Source organism: Macaca fascicularis, chromosome 11 (genome assembly GCF_037993035.2).
Source record: "Macaca fascicularis isolate 582-1 chromosome 11, T2T-MFA8v1.1".
Taxonomy (NCBI): Eukaryota; Metazoa; Chordata; class Mammalia; order Primates; family Cercopithecidae; genus Macaca; species Macaca fascicularis.
The window spans coordinates 8,924,518-8,940,754 of NC_088385.1; the positions used below are offsets into that span (position 1 = coordinate 8,924,518).

At 50.5% G+C, this 16,237-nt stretch overlaps 1 long non-coding RNA gene across 1 annotated transcript in view; it reads left to right on the plus strand.

The window, feature by feature from the left end:
* The first annotated feature begins 887 nt into the window (after window positions 1-887).
* Window positions 888-16,237, plus strand: part of LOC135966150 (uncharacterized) — a 43,843-nt gene continuing 28,493 nt past the window's right edge. Inside the window, exon 1 of the long non-coding RNA XR_010579265.2 lies at window positions 888-1,246. This is a non-coding gene — a long non-coding RNA (uncharacterized lncRNA). The remainder of the gene's footprint in view (window positions 1,247-16,237) is intronic.

A 16,237-nucleotide genomic window follows, 5' to 3' on the forward strand; every position in this document is an offset into this window, starting at 1 on the left:
CTGTGCTGGTGAGGAAGCCCCAGCTGGACAAGGGGCTGCTGGGGCTCGGACTGAATTCCTGGGCTGGGGGCTGTGGGCTGGTTCTCTTCAGTGGGCCTGCTAATGTGATGCCCTGGGAAGTCCTGCTGTGCCCTCGGGGGAAGGTGCAGAGACAGGCTCAGGGAATACAGACAATGGATTTAAAAATTCCTACTGGAAAATCTTTTATGAGCAAATTTGTATCTGAAGACAATCATTGAATAGTTTATTTACAAAATTGATCCTATGAACAAACAGATTAAAGTTATTCCTGCCGTCTATAATGTAAATAGCTATTACCGCAACCTAAATTAGCTTTAAAATTCTTTTTTTTTTTTTTCTTTTCTTTTTTTTTTTGAGACTGAGTCTGGCTCTGTCGCCCAGGCTGGAGTGCAGTGGCCGGATCTCAGCTCACTGCAAGCTCCGCCTCCCGGGTTTACGCCATTCTCCTGCCTCAGCCTCCCGAGTAGCTGGGACCACAGGCGCCCGCCACTTCGCCCGGCTAGTTTTTTTTTTTTTGTATTTTTTAGTAGAGATAGGGTTTCACCGTGTTAGCCAGGATGGTCTCGATCTCCTGACCTCGTGATCCGCCCGTCTCGGCCTCCCAAAGTGCTGGGATTACAGGCTTGAGCCACCGCGCCCGGCCTAAATTAGCTTTAAATTGTATCAGATTGCAGTCCAGATTACAAACAGCTGCTTGATAATCTAATTGAGAAAACAGAGGAATTTAGTACTTGGAAACCAGAGTGAAGAGAACAGAATTGCTTTGGTTTCTCAAAAGTGTGTGACTGAGGGGGTGACCTGGGGTGAAGAGAAGTGGGTGGAGTCATTACCCTGGAGGAGATCATCTGCCCCAGCCTTTCTCAGCTGTCTTCTGGATAAAACAAAGGGGCGATAAATGGAAAAATTCAGCACTGAGTTCACTATGCCCTGAGCTTCTCATATGGTCATTAATGTGACCGGGCTATATCTGTGAAGCCTCCATAGAGGCACAAAGGAATTAGGCTGGAGTAAGGCAGCCGGCGGCCTCTGGCGTTTGGGCCGCGTGTCATTTCCTAAAGTCCTTTTGGGTGAAATGACAGTCGCAATGTCTGTTGTTCGGAGGAGTGTAATCTCACGTATGAGATGCAGAATTTAAACACCAAAGCCAGGAAGCTTGGTGGGAGTGGCTGTCTTCCAAGTGCTTTTCTGTGCTGCCGTGGATGAGGCCTGGATGTGTCATCTGTTGGTGAGAGCCACTGGTGAAGGGGCTAAGCAAACCCTGGGGGTTGGGGGGGGGTGGTGTGTGAAGTTACATCTTTTCTGACATCCCAAGTAAATACATTTTGTAAAACTTGTGAATTTGACCCTGACCCTAACCCTGAGTGTTGAAGTCTGGTGCAGTGTCTTGAGCCCTCTTCTACATTGAGGGTGAGTGACTGTAAATGACCGATTCCTCAGTAGTGAAAGTTCAAATTTAGCTTCCCTGAGGAAGCCAGACTTCAGTCACCCGTGTCTCCATTGTAAACACTGCGGCCCCTACGTGGGTGGCTGCAAGTTTCCAGGTCCTCCTTGGAGAAGCTGCCCTGCGGTGCTTGTTGATTTGATAACATCAGCTACCTTCTGTCTTCTGTCTAATAACAGTACTAAATGATTCTCCTACAAGGAAACGGATCTGGTTTCTTCCCCGATCATTGGAAGAAGCAGCCCGCCTAGGGACTGCACCGTCCTCTGCACTTTCACAGCGAAGCTTGTGTCTGTCTCCGAGGAGTGTCATGTGTGTCGTGGGAATCCCGGGAATTGCCTCCTTAATTCTTCCTGCTTTGGAGGGCTCGGGCAGCTCTGCCTGTTTCACCTGGGATGAGCAGCGGGTGGTCTCTGGCTGCTGTGGGACTAGGGCTTGGGGTGCCTCATCACATCCGGTGGCCTATCCAGGTGGGCATCATTGTCTTTTGCCTGTTGGCTGAGGCAGCTGTGATGCCATGGGGGTCATGCTTGTGTCAGGGCCAACCCAGTTCTTCCCATGCACACCTCTCCTGCTGGAGTGCCTGTCCTTATGATGACGTGTTGAATTAGCGTGGAGAATGGAGAGAGGCTCTGGGCCTCTCCTTCCCATTCTTACTCCCTGGAGCTGTGATGCCCGACAAGGGAGCCCATAACCTGAGACTCCTTTAATTAGAATAAAGATTTGATTACATAGCTAATCACACTGGAAAAGAACTTCACAGGTTAAATTCCAGATTCAGCCCTTCAGGTCTAGTGGCCACGTTTCGGGGCTCAGCAGCTGTAGGTGGCTGTTGCCTTCGAGTTGGCTGAGCAGATTGGGAGGTTTCTAGCTCAGCCGGCAGTTCTCTTGCATGGCTCTGCCTGTGGTGAGGGCATCTTGGCTGGGGAGCTTTGTGGGGATCCCTTAGGCATCTGGCTGCAGCCAGGCTGCACGGTTTCTGTGCCCCTGGTCCTCTGCAGGCCCAGATGGATCCCACCACAGAGCCAGCACTGCTAGACTTGTGGTACTGTGTGCAGAGAGCAGACGGGCAGGTCCGGGCCTTGCAGGGGCTGGGGTGACTGGCCTCCTTGGCCAGGTTCCCATCTCCGAGTCTTCAGGGGAAATGCATCCACCATCCACACTGTGTACCAGAGGAAAACTGCAGGCTTCTCTGTGGATGGTGAAGTGAGATCATACAGAGTGACTAGGCTTGGGCTCCTGACCAGTGTGGAACCTGATGATACCTTTAGGTGGAACCTGACATGCCTCCGTGTGTTCATGGCAAAGAGAATGCAGCATTGTCAGCTTGAATCCAGATGTGCTCCCATTTTGAGGTGGAAGGTTCTGGGAGTATTGGCCGTTGGTGATTGTCCTGCCGTGGAGGACTTTGAATGCAGGCACTGGTTTAGGATAACCCTGGTTTCCTGGTCCTGTATGTGGGCATCCCTGAATATCCCAGGCTGGAGGAAGGCAGGGAGGACAGGAGGGTGACAAGCGGTCAGGTGTTTCCAGCTGTGGGGAGTGATGCCATCAGATGGCGGAGATCAGGAGGGTGGTGGCCTGGGGACCAAAGCAGGGGTGCGTGGAAATGCCATGTTTCCCTGGGCGTGGGGAGGACCTGTTGAACTCTTCCTGGGCAACAATTCTTCCATTCTCAGGAATCTGCCATTGCGAATGAGGAGCAAATTCTGTAATTGCTCTAATTACTTACTGTTAAGTCCCCATCCCAATTACCATGAATTAACAACAGCGATAACAGTTTGCCTGGTCAAGCCTTGCCAAGACAAACCAGTGGAACTAGTTTTAGTTGCCTTGAGTTCCCTCCAAATCAGATTCCTTAGCGGCTTGTGTCCCCACAGCTGCTGCAGTTCCCCCTGGGCGTGGCAGGCACATTCCAGACATTCACATCTCAGTTCAGATGCAGGTGTGCACGTTATTTATAGAAAATCGCACTGCGCTGTGATTGGCTTGAGCTGACGTTTTCTAGGTGGGAGGCGGAGGCCGACGACCTGTGAGGGACTGTCCGAGTGTCCTCTCATTGACTTGGAGCAGGTGCACATCGGTTCTTCAAAAGTTCTAATGGGATGAAATTAGAAATATGAGTTAAGATTCACGTGTTACGAACTCTGTTCAGTGATTTCCTCTGAAATGAGAGACTATTTGCGGGCAAGGCAGTCAGCCTGCAGCTCTCCTGAGAACTGTCCTAGACCTCGATGCTGTCCTATGGCCTCTTCCTGGGTGTGGGGTGCTCTGCTTGAAGCAAAACCAAAGGAAAGAACATGGTCAGTGTGCATCACTACTGCAGCCAGCTCAACGCGCACACCCACTGGGAGGGGGAGCCGGATCACTTAACATTTTAAATGCATTTAACATTAAACCAGCAAGTCAGCCAGTGCTTTCTGTAACCAAGCTGCCTGGCTCATGGGAACCTAACACTTTTCAGATGACAATGCTTGCTTCTGTGGAGTGTCAATATTTGTCTCCTTTCTTGAGACTTTGTTCATAGTGATGAACGTGTGTAAATTAGGACATTTTTGTGTAAATTGGGTCACAGAGCTCTCTAGGCACAGTCGGAAGTAAACGGCTGTGGAAGATGCCGCCTGATGTGAACCATGGCCCGGCACTTTGGAACCTGGGATCCCATCTCCAGCCTTTCTAAAGGATGTAGAGGAATATAAAATGCAGATGGGAGAGTTAATATTTTGGGCATCTCTGTTCTTTTGAAATCAAAGTGCAAAGAAAAAGTTTTGCCTTCAGGTCTAACCCCATACTTGTATTTCTCCTGAGGTTTAAAAATTTTTTTAACTGTACTTTTTTTCTCCCCCGATCCTTGGGGAACTTCTATCTTCATATCTTAAAAGATATGGTTAAATTCAACACTGAAATTTAAAAACATGCTTTCATATTATTTTTCTTTTAACCGATGTATCTGACATTGGTGAAGAACTAAGTGGGCATGGTGGTTTATTTTTATTTTTTTGAGAGAGTCTTGCTGTGTTGCCTGGGCTGGAATGCAGTGGTGCGATCTTGGCTCACTGCAGCCTCACCTCCTGGTTCATGCAATTCTCCTGCCTCAGCCTCCTGAGTAGCTGGGATTGTAAGTGCCTGCCACCATGGCTGGTTCATTTTTGTATTAGTAAAGATGGGGTTTCAACATGTTGGTCAGGCTGGTCTTGAACTCCTGACCTCAGGTGATTCGCTCACCTTGGCCTCTCAAAGTGCTGGGATTACAGGCATGAGCCACCACACTCGGCCTGGGATATTCTTGATTGTAATTGTAATAGATCCCTTTAATAAAAACAGAACAAAACAGAACAACAAAAAACAGCTGTCTGAAAAGTCCCAAAATAGCTTACTTGGACAGGGATTTGGACACCAGTGGAATGGCCCAGCACAAACCATAGTTACATGAGCCATTCGGCCTGTTAGATCCTTAGGGTGTTTGAAGTCGTGGGGATATTTGCATTTCTGCCTCTGAATATTGTGTTAGTATGAATTCGGCTAGTGTTTGAGGGCCAGGCTCAGATCTGGGAGAACAAGAGCCCCTGCTTTCATGGCTTTTCTCGTGTGTGTGTGTGTGTCTCTTAGGAAAATAGAAAGCATAAGAGATTTTTTTCAATGAGCTGGGAAGATGGAAAAACAAGCTTAAGATATTTACTTGTTTAGAAGAAGGGAAGTGCAAGGAATACTCAGCTTTGCTGCTGCTGAAGGAGGCCCCTGGCAGAGGCTGTTTCAGAGGTGGGATCTCTCTGAGAAAGGTGGTAAGAGGCAAATTGGATGCCCCATCTGGTTTGTCAGATGGGGAAAGTTAGTATCCCCAAAACAGCCTCAGCATTCTGGAAAAGGCTTCGGAAAACCAGCTAGGGTGTGGGACCTTGTTGGCCGCTGGGTAGAAGGAAAACATTGCCGGTCCTGAGGACTGTACTGTTCTTCCACTGCTATAAAGAGCTACTTGAGGCTGGGTAATAAGGAAAATAAGGTTTAATCGGCATACAGTTCTGTGGGCTGGACAAGCTTCTACATCTGGGGAAACTTACCATCAGGGTGGAAGGTGAAGGGGAGGCAGGTATGTCTTCACATGGCTGGAAGGGGAGAGAGAAGGGGAAGGTGCCATGCACCTCCAAACAACCAGATCTCAGGAGAACTATCATGAGGACAGCACGTGGAGGATTGTGCTAAACCATTAGAAACCACCCCCATGAGTCAATCACCTCCCGCCAGGGCCCACCTCCAACACAGGGTTACAGTTCAGCATGAGATTTGGGTGGGGACACACAGCCACACCATGTCAGGCTTCCCATTCTTCTGCACGTGCTTCACAATTGGTTCTGTCACTGGTTTCGGTTTTTGTTGATACATAATATATGTACATATTTTCAGAGTGCATGTGATATCTTGATTCATCCCTATATTGATCAAATCTGGGTACTTGGGATGTCTTTCACTTGAAATATTTTCTTTTCCTTGTGCTGGTAATGTTGAAGTTATTCTCTCCTAGCTGTTTTGAAATACACAGTAGATGACCCACTGCCATCCCCCTGCTGATTTATCAGTAGTAGGTCTTGTGCTCCCATTAGGCTGTGTGTTTGTGCCCGTTACCAGCCTCTGCCCATCCTGCTTATAAGTGGGCTCTGCTGGGCCCTGTTGGCCACCTACCTTTGGCCTCCATGAGATCTGCTCTCAGCTCCTGCTTATGAGAACATGTGCCGTTTCTTTGCTTGGCTCATTTGCTTAACGTAATGTCCTCCAGCTCCATCCATGCTGTCGCGGATGACAGGGCTCTCCGCTGTGTGGTGGAGTATTGCTCCTGTGTATGTTCGGGCCACGTTCCCTTCATCCCCTGTTGATGGGCACTCAGATGATTTCGGACCTTGGCTGCTGTGGATGGTGCTGCATTGAAGTCGGGAGCAGTCACTGGCTTTATACTCGGGGGACGTGAGCCACTTTGATGTTCTCAAGCATCCTATCCCCAAAATCCTCCGTGGAATGCCGCATTCCTTTGTGCCCATGGCTTCCACTAGGATGAACCGCTGGGAAGGGGCTTTGAGTGAACGCTTGGGTTTCTGTCTTTAACTGGTACCTGGCTGCACTGACCAAGCGGGGGTCCCAGTGACCCTGGACACTGCCTCACATAAGGTCCAAAGATTCAGTTAGGTTCTTTTTGTAACTTTTAAAAAAAGCCTTTGAGCTGGTTAAGCTATAGCATTATCAGTTAGTGTTTTTCATATTGGAAAGGTGTATATTTTCTAAGAAGGAAAAAAATCCTGTTAAATACTCTAACCACAGATTAAATCATGTCAAGGAAAGAGGTACTATTTTGGGGGAAAATCACCCCATCATGTCAAAGATCAAGGAGATTACTTACATAGTTTGAGTTAATTATGAAATCTTAAGTGGTTTTGAGAAGACGAACTGTGGATGCTGCAAGACATGAGACTGAGGCTGATATAATGTTAGCCCTGATAGAATGTGGCTATTATTTAAAGCTTGCTCCAGTATTGCTTGATAGATTGTAAGTTAATGTAAAGATCTGTTTGATGCTTTTATTTTACAAAATATTGAGAAAAAGTTTGACAGCCAAGGAACAGCCTTCAACCAATTTCTTCCTAATTTCTATCACCAGAAAACTGTCCTGTTAATTCCAGAATTTACTTTTGGAAAGTTCCTGTAAGGAGAGCAGAGGTATTGGTGGTTGAATGGTGATTTGAATTTAGGTGAAGATCATTAAATATTTCAGTCATGTTTGTCTTGGTGGTTTTAGCAATTTTATATTAAATTTAGAACTGCGAGTCAAACCAAATGTGTTCTTTTGCTTTTGTGATACTCCTTTGTTTGTATGACTATATGGTAAAGAATGATATATAGGATATGTTTTTCTGTGTATACATTATGATTTTTAGGGGAACAAATTATTCTTCTAATAGACATTCTGCTGTATGTTGGGTCCTTTGTATATTGAATCAGTATAATGAGGACCACTTGAAAGTATGTTTCTATACAAGATCTTTTATATGCTGACTTGTGTTATGCAAAATCCTTCATCCTGTAAGAAGACTAAGCAATGGATTGGAGGAGAGGTTTAATCCCCCATTAGGTCTATTCCAAATACCCAGAATTGAATGCAAGTAACAATTATGTTTTTGAAGTGGGGGTGTGTGTGTGTGTGTGGGGCGGGGAGTGGACTCCTTTTGAGGTCATGGGAGGGAGGTAAAGCAAAGATCAGATTTGCTGATGAACATTTGTGCATATTCTAGTGGAGAAGTCATATAACTTGAGTGCACCTGCGTACTCTGATTTTTGGTTTCGTTAGTGTCCATAGCCACAAGCCTCAGCCACCTCTGGGAACCACACTGAGGGGTGTGGTGAGGGTTATTACAGAGTCGTGTGTCTTAGTGAATGGCACAAATGGCCTTGTGGGCCTACTTTGGGTTTGCTTGAACCTGTAGATTGTTAAACTAATTTTAGTTTAACATTTTGAGGATTATAAATTGTGATTCTTGTCTAAGAAGATGTTTCTATTGTCTCTGAAGACAGGAGCCACAATACAGATGGTCCCTGGCTCACAATGGTTACATTTGTGACTTTTTTTTCCCCCCCCAAACCTTGTGATGGTGTGAACTAGTCACACTCAGTGAATTGTTCGGCCCGAGATGGGCTGCCTCTGGATGAACCCGTTGTAAGTCGAAACTATTATGTCAAATGCACTTTCTATTTAGGATATTTTCAGCTTACACTGGGTTTATTGGAAAGTTTCATCCCATGGTAAGTCAGGGAGCATATGTGCTCATAAAATTAGAGATGATCTCCTTGATACCATGAGATATAATGTTACTGACGTTATAGAGATACAATGAAAACAATCAAGTGGGACTTGGAAGCCTTGGAGGGACTCACAATGGCGGCTCCTGGAATGCAAACGTGAGGGCCACTGGCTTGTGGATGTGAGGTGTGTGCCTTCTGCTTAGCCCAGTGGGTTATCGGCTGCTCTGGAGGGCAGAGAGGTCCAGCGTTCCTGTGTTTAGGTGTTTGAGCTGCCTTAAGAGGCTAGGTTAATTCTCACTGGTGTATTCAGGGCTTTAGGCCTTCGGAACAAGCAGGAGGAAGCACGACTTTGGAGAGCTTTGGAAATCCCAACGGACTTCAGGGCCATCCCCTTGGCAGGAGAGAGCCCCACTGGAGGCGAGCAGGGTACAGTGCGGGCCTGAGCTGGGCCCAGGCGTGTATGGACGTTGTGAGGGCCACAGGACACAGATCGGTCTTGATTCACAACTGGTGTCTGGCCACGCAGCATTTCTGGCAGGTACATGAGTGCAGGGATTTGGGTTTGGTGTGTGTGTCCTGGTTGCCTAGTTGCTTGGAAGACCCCTATTCAGACCCCAGCCTGAGTCACAGGCCTCCCACTTCACAGGCCACAAGGAAGCCGTGGCGTCAGTCACTGACGCCCACCAGATGTCAGATGTGCGTGTGTATCTTCCCCGGTCTCGGGATGGGTCTTGTTTTGAGGTTATAGTAAACGTTCTTTAAGAGCGGTTTTGGATTTTTTATGTTTGCAAGGAGGCAGCAGGGAGAGCTTGAGCAGTGAGATCCCCTTCCCAACCAATGAGAATTCAGATCACAGCAGGTAATTAGGGCAGCGGGGCGGGTGGCAGAACCCTGAACTGTGGCTGTTTCTGGTGTCTTGCCCCCGCGGACAGAGCGTGCTGGGGCCTCCCTAGTCCTCTGTGGGGTGGGTGGAGCGCATGAGCCGGGTGCTGCTGGGCCGTGGCTGGCTCCCCAGCCCGGGGTTTGTGCAGGACTCCTTCTGAAGACAATTTGGAACCCAGAAAGCAGCACTGAGGAGAACAGGTTTGTGCGTTTCTGGATCCTTGGTGCTTCCCAGTCTCGCTGCTCAGGCTCTGAGGGGTCTCGCCAGGGAGACTTGCACAGTCGGCCCCGGGGTGGAGTGGGGCTGCAGCGGGTCTTGTAGGAGTTGGAAGGTGGGGGTGAGTGTCTCTCACAGGACCTTTCAAATGGGCCCAGCAGGATGCATCTGTGGAAAGGGTGCCACCTAACGCAGGGCTGCAGCCAGCAGGGCCTGAAAGGCTACATCGGGCTGTGTTTCTGCTCTCTTGAGAGAGTCTCGGCACGGTTTTCCTTGGTTTTTGTCTGTTTGGAGGACGCTTCCCCCTTCCTTGGGCTTATGTAGCCTTCTGAGCTTCCTTGTTGAGTATGACAAAGGCCTGAGAAGGCATTTTATGGCATTATGTTATCCTGGTGGCTGGATAAATGACCTGCAAATGCGGGTGACTCAGTAGCTCTGAGGGTGTTCACTATCCAAGACAGAGGTGGGAAGGAAATGTTCAGGCAGACGTCAGGGGATCTGTTCTCTGCTTCACACTGGGGCCCTGGTTCACTGACAGTCTTCACACTCCATCCAAAATTGCGATAATGAAGTCTCACAGATTCGGCTTCAGCTGAGAGCTGCCTCCAGCACAGTCCTGTGTGAGTAACAGTTTATATGTTTGGTGTGAAGGGCAGGCGTCATTTGATCTTATTTGTGGTGGTGCTTATTGGTGGCTTTTCCGTAAGGAATTTAGACTTTGTTAGCTTTGGCAAGGGAATCCTGAGTGATAAATTGGAAGAATGTTTCAGGAAATTCTGGAACCTGCAGTGAATCTGGAATCTGTATGAAATTGAGATTTGGATTCTCATGATTTCCTAATGCAACCCCAAAACCCAGTAGTTGAGACAGTCGTAGAGCTTCAGTTGTGCTGCCCCAGTTCCCCATTTTAAAAGGAACACGTTGCTTTCATCTAGAATGTTCTGAGCTCTGAGTGCTGCTGGCGGAGTGACCAGCCCTCTGCATCAGAGGGGAAGCCAGGGCTGCGCTCACGACGTCGCAGCAGCTGGGAGGTGACCCTGGGCCTCAGGCACGTGTGCTGCTGACCATTTTCTGTAAACTCCAAGGGTGCTGCAGTGGTTTCCTTGGTGCTTTACAGTCTTCTGAAGCTTTTGATGTGTCTGCACTTTATAGATTTTTCTGAAGTAGACAGCCTTTTCCCACACCCTTGGGCTGAGTTTTGTCAGAGGCTGGTGTGTAGGAAGCACCACACCCACATTCTGACAGGGAAGACTCTGGTGCCCAACTGAGGTCAGAGTGGAAATTTGTTTTTCCTTTCCTCCAGTCTGGTCCAGATGTTCCCTGCTTGGCCAGAAGAAAATCATACTTATCCAAGTCATAGGCAAACCCCCTAAGTCAAACATTTGTCTTTTTTCTTTAATATACCAGTTTAGTTTATATGGAATGATAGAGAAATGTCTTTTTAGGGGAAAATTAATTTCTTTAATTACAGAGACCTTTTTGGATTAAAAACTGCAATCAAGAGGCTATTTTGTAATAAGATCTAGTTAAATACTACAGTTGAAAGCTCCTTATATTTGATCTTAAACTTGGGCCCGGTGTGTGTGTCAGCACGCTCGTGCTCATGAGACCAGGCTCAGCTGTGAACTACAGGCACGGTACATACTTTCTGGTTGCTTTTTTGAAAGTCTTACTGCTTGGCCTCTCCGACTCAAATGTCGAGTTACATTGATTCTGTTCAGAATGATCATCCTTCTGTCCAGGGTCCAGTCGTCTTCCTCCTCTTTGTCTCCTACAGTACTGTGTATTTAATAGTCACATATTTTATAGGTTACAGGTGACTGATCTGTTCATTAGGAAAACAATGCCAATTTTTACATCATTATAATGGACTTGTTAAATGATTATGTTAGTATAATGGAACTTACATGGCAAAAGAGGCTTTGCAGATGTGACCGTAACGGACAGTGAGATGGGGGAGGACCCTGGGTTGTCCAGGTGGGGTCTGGTGTCCTCACATGTGCCTTGATAAGAGGGAGTACGAAGGTCTGCCTCAGGAGGGCTGAGGGTGGGGGTGGGGCAGGGGCTGGAGGGGCATGGGGCCAAGGGTGGGGCAGGGGCCAGAGGCATGCAAGGATGAGGCCGGGACAGTGGTCGGAGGGGGGTGTGGGGCTGTGTGAGCCAAGCTGCATGGTGGCCTCTCTGAATTGGGAGACTCCAGGCAGGAACACAACCTACTGACCCCTTGGCTTCAGCCCTGGGACTCCTGACTTCCAGGGCTGAGAGGAGGTTTGTATTTGTGGTAATTTGTTGCAGCAGCAATAGGAAGTTAATGCATTGTATCTGCTCTTCACCTCTAAACCTTTGAAAAGTAACCGTGTTGTATCAGACGCCTCCTCCACGCTCCTGCTGCTCCTCTTCCACGCTCCTGCTCCTCCTCTTCCACGCTCCTGCTCCTCCTCTTCCACGCTCCTGCTCCTCCTCTTCCACGCTCCTGCTCCTCCTCTTCCACGCTCCTGCTCCTCCTCTTCCACGCTCCTGCTCCTCCACGCTCCTGCTCCTCCACGCTCCTGCTCCTCCACGCTCCTGCTCCTCCACGCTCCTGCTCCTCCACGCTCCTGCTCCTCCACGCTCCTGCTCCTCCACGCTCCTGCTCCTCCACGCTCCTGCTCCTCCACGCTCCTGCTCCTCCACGCTCCTGCTCCTCCACGCTCCTGCTCCTCCACGCTCCTGCTCCTCCACGCTCCTGCTCCTCCACGCTCCTGCTCCTCCACGCTCCTGCTCCTCCACGCTCCTGCTCCTCCACGCTCCTGCTCCTCCACGCTCCTGCTCCTGCTCCTCCACGCTCCTGCTCCTGCTCCTCCACGCTCCTGCTCCTGCTCCTCCACGCTCCTGCTCCTGCTCCTCCACGCTCCTGCTCCTGCTCCTCCACGCTCCTGCTCCTGCTCCTCCACGCTCCTGCTCCTCCACGCTCCTGCTCCTCCACGCTCCTGCTCCTCCACGCTCCTGCTCCTCCACGCTCCTGCTCCTCCACGCTCCTGCTCCTCCACGCTCCTGCTCCTCCACGCTCCTGCTCCTCCACGCTCCTGCTCCTCCACGCTCCTGCTCCTCCACGCTGCTGCTCCTCCACGCTCCTGCTCCTCCACGCTCCTGCTCCTGCTCCTCCACGCTCCTGCTCCTGCTCCTCCACGCTCCTGCTCCTGCTCCTCCACGCTCCTGCTCCTGCTCCTCCACGCTCCTGCTCCTGCTCCTCCACGCTCCTGCTCCTGCTCCTCCACGCTCCTGCTCCTCCACGCTCCTGCTCCTCCACGCTCCTGCTCCTCCACGCTCCTGCTCCTCCACGCTCCTGCTCCTCCACGCTCCTGCTCCTCCACGCTCCTGCTCCTCCACGCTCCTGCTCCTCCACGCTCCTGCTCCTCCACGCTCCTGCTCCTCCACGCTCCTGCTCCTCCACGCTCCTGCTCCTCCACGCTCCTGCTCCTCCACGCTCCTGCTCCTCCACGCTCCTGCTCCTCCACGCTCCTGCTCCTCCACGCTCCTGCTCCTCCACGCTCCTGCTCCTCCACGCTCCTGCTCCTCCACGCTCCTGCTCCTCCACGCTCCTGCTCCTCCACGCTCCTGCTCCTGCTCCTCCACGCTCCTGCTCCTGCTCCTGCTCCTCCACGCTCCTGCTCCTGCTCCTCCACGCTCCTGCTCCTGCTCCTCCACGCTCCTGCTCCTCCACGCTCCTGCTCCTGCTCCTCCACGCTCCTGCTCCTGCTCCTCCACGCTCCTGCTCCTGCTCCTCCACGCTCCTGCTCCTCCACGCTCCTGCTCCTCCACGCTCCTGCTCCTCCACGCTCCTGCTCCTCCACGCTCCTGCTCCTCCACGCTCCTGCTCCTCCACGCTCCTGCTCCTCCACGCTCCTGCTCCTCCACGCTCCTGCTCCTCCACGCTCCTGCTCCTCCACGCTCCTGCTCCTCCACGCTCCTGCTCCTCCACGCTCCTGCTCCTCCACGCTCCTGCTCCTCCACGCTCCTGCTCCTCCACGCTCCTGCTCCTCCACGCTCCTGCTCCTCCACGCTCCTGCTCCTCCAGCTCCTCCATGCTCCAGCTCCTCCATGCTCCAGCTCCCCCATGCTCCAGCTCCCCCATGCTCCAGCTCCCCCATGCTCCAGCTCCCCCATGCTCCAGCTCCCCCATGCTCCAGCTCCCCCATGCTCCAGCTCCCCCATGCTCCAGCTCCCCCATGCTCCAGCTCCCCCATGCTCCAGCTCCCCCATGCTCCAGCTCCCCCATGCTCCAGCTCCCCCATGCTCCAGCTCCCCCATGCTCCAGCTCCCCCATGCTCCAGCTCCCCCATGCTCCAGCTCCCCCATGCTCCAGCTCCCCCATGCTCCTGCTCCCCCATGCTCCTGCTCCCCCATGCTCCTGCTCCCCCATGCTCCTGCTCCCCCATGCTCCTGCTCCTCCATGCTCCTGCTCCTCCATGCTCCTGCTCCTCCATGCTCCTGCTCCTCCATGCTCCTGCTCCTCCATGCTCCTGCTCCTCCATGCTCCTGCTCCTCCATGTTCCTGCTCCTCCATGTTCCTGCTCCTCCATGTTCCTGCTCCTCCATGTTCCTGCTCCTCCATGTTCCTGCTCCTCCATGTTCCTGCTCCTGCTCCTCTGTGCTCTTGTTCTTCCATGCTCCTGCTCCTGCTCCTCCATGTTCCTGCTCCTCCTCCTCCCTTTCCCTGCACAGCCCTTCCTTTTCCCACTTCCTCCCTATTTCCTGGACAGCTTTCTTTCTCTTTTTCTCCTTCCCCATCCTTGGGCAACCTCCTTGAAACTCTGGTTGAAAGTCACGGGTCTGTGGGGCCACCTATTTGACAGACGAGCACACTGAGGCCCAGGCCAAGTGACTGACTCAGACCCGTGGAGGCTGACCCAGGGCGGATGCCGTCTCCTGCCTCCCGTACCACTGGGTTGTCCCTAATGGAAGAGAATCAATGATGCGGCTTCACTGATCTCCAGGGAAAGCAGGTCGATAACAGGTTATAAACATGGGAATGCTTTGGAAAATCTGTCGTCCACTTGTCAGCTCCATCTCTCCTGCCTGGAAGATGTAGAGAGAACCTGCCTTCAGCCCACCCTCATCCCATAAAGGACAGAGGACAAGGGCAGAGACCCAAGTCCTGTCAGTGCCCTCAGGAAACCCCCCGTTTCCTCCTCATGGTGGAAGTGGAAACCATCCCGCTGGATGATCTTCCCGGGGAGACCCTCCACCCTGAAAGCGAGGAATCTGGTTTGAGCGCACACACATTCTTGGTGCCATCACTTTCTGCGGCTGAACACTGTGTACGTGGCCCATTAATCTTGCTAGTCCGGTGTTACTGGGTCCTGGGAGTTTCTGTGGGCTGATGGCAACTGTTTACCCTTCTGTTTAGAGAGGAAAATAGAACTTCACTGTGTCAAAATCAGATGATAACCATTGCCATGTGATTCCTTGGGTTGGTTGGGGTGAGGGATGCTCAAGCTTTTTCAGAGGGCAAAGTTCTTGTTTGAGACAGTCTCACTTTGTCACCCAGGCTGGAGTGCAGTGGTGCAATCTTGGCTCACTGCAACCTCCGCCTCCTGGGTTCAAGCAGTTCTCCCTGCCTCAGCCTCCCGTGTAGCTGGGATTATAGGTGTGTGCCACCACCTTTGGCTAATTACAAAAACTTTTAATACAGGCAGGGTTTTGCCGTATTGACCAGGCTGGTCTCGAACTCCTTACCTCAAGAGATCGGCCCACCTTGGCCTCCTAAAATGCTGGGATTACAGGCTTGAGCCACTGTGCCTGGCCCAATCCTGACATCTTTTAAAGCTGCCTTCATGTACCAAAAGCCAGTCTGTTTGAAAATCAGGCTTGAAGAGCCTAAGAGGAGAAGGATATACTTCAGCTAGGTAAATAACTATGCATATGTTAAAAATGTGGGCCAAAATCTACCCCAAATGTTAACTCTTCTGCCTTGCTTTTTATATCCATGTATGGTTATTCTTTCAGTATTAAGATTTTCAAGATTCTTTTGATAATTGTGGACAAATTACTATTAAAACTCAGCTGCATTTGTAACACTTTAAAGAAGTAACTGGATGACTTTGTTTTTCTCGGAGGCATTTTGAATAGTTACATAATTAATGTTTATCTCTTTGCCAGAAATCTTTTTTTTTCCCAGAACAGAAACCTGAAAAGAAACATTCCTTTGCATTAAGTGCTATTTCACTGTGTGACAATCAAGTTTTGAATGTGAGAACAAGATCATCTTGTATTTTTGGGATAATTCTTGCTTAATAGTGATAATGCTAAGTGTTAAAATTATGGAACAATTTGTTTCTTTGAAAATTACTATTTGCCTGCTCATCAGGTGGGAGCTGATGAGAACGTGGTTGTAAAAATTAAATTGTATTTAGCTTGTATAAAAAGTTTTTTTAAAAAAAGCTTTTTTGTTTTGTGCTACTACTGAAGTTGCTTAGCTGTGGAAATGAGGTTATTGCAGGCACCTAGAATTTGATCCCCTTCACTTCCACGATGGGAAGAAATTCTCCAACAAGCACAGGAATCTGACTTTCTGATATTGAGACTCCTAGGCATCAAGCCCCATGGAAGGGGGTGATGATTACGTGAGCGTTGGCGTTGATTTGGGCATCCTCCATGCCGGACGCAGGGAGCAGGGAAGGGCAGAAAGAGCAGGCCCCTCAGGAGCCATGAGAAAATAAAGTGTTGGCAGCAGTGGTGAGGGTTGGGGCCAGGAAGAGGTGGCGAAGGGGAGCATGTGCCTCAAGGCAGCCCTGGAACCCGCAGTCCCTGCACTGAGGTCTGGTCTGCAGGGGACGTGGACGGCCACACGGCGAGGCCCACAGACAGCCTGGACTCAGCTGCCTCAGGACTCTGGTGGACGTTGCAAACGG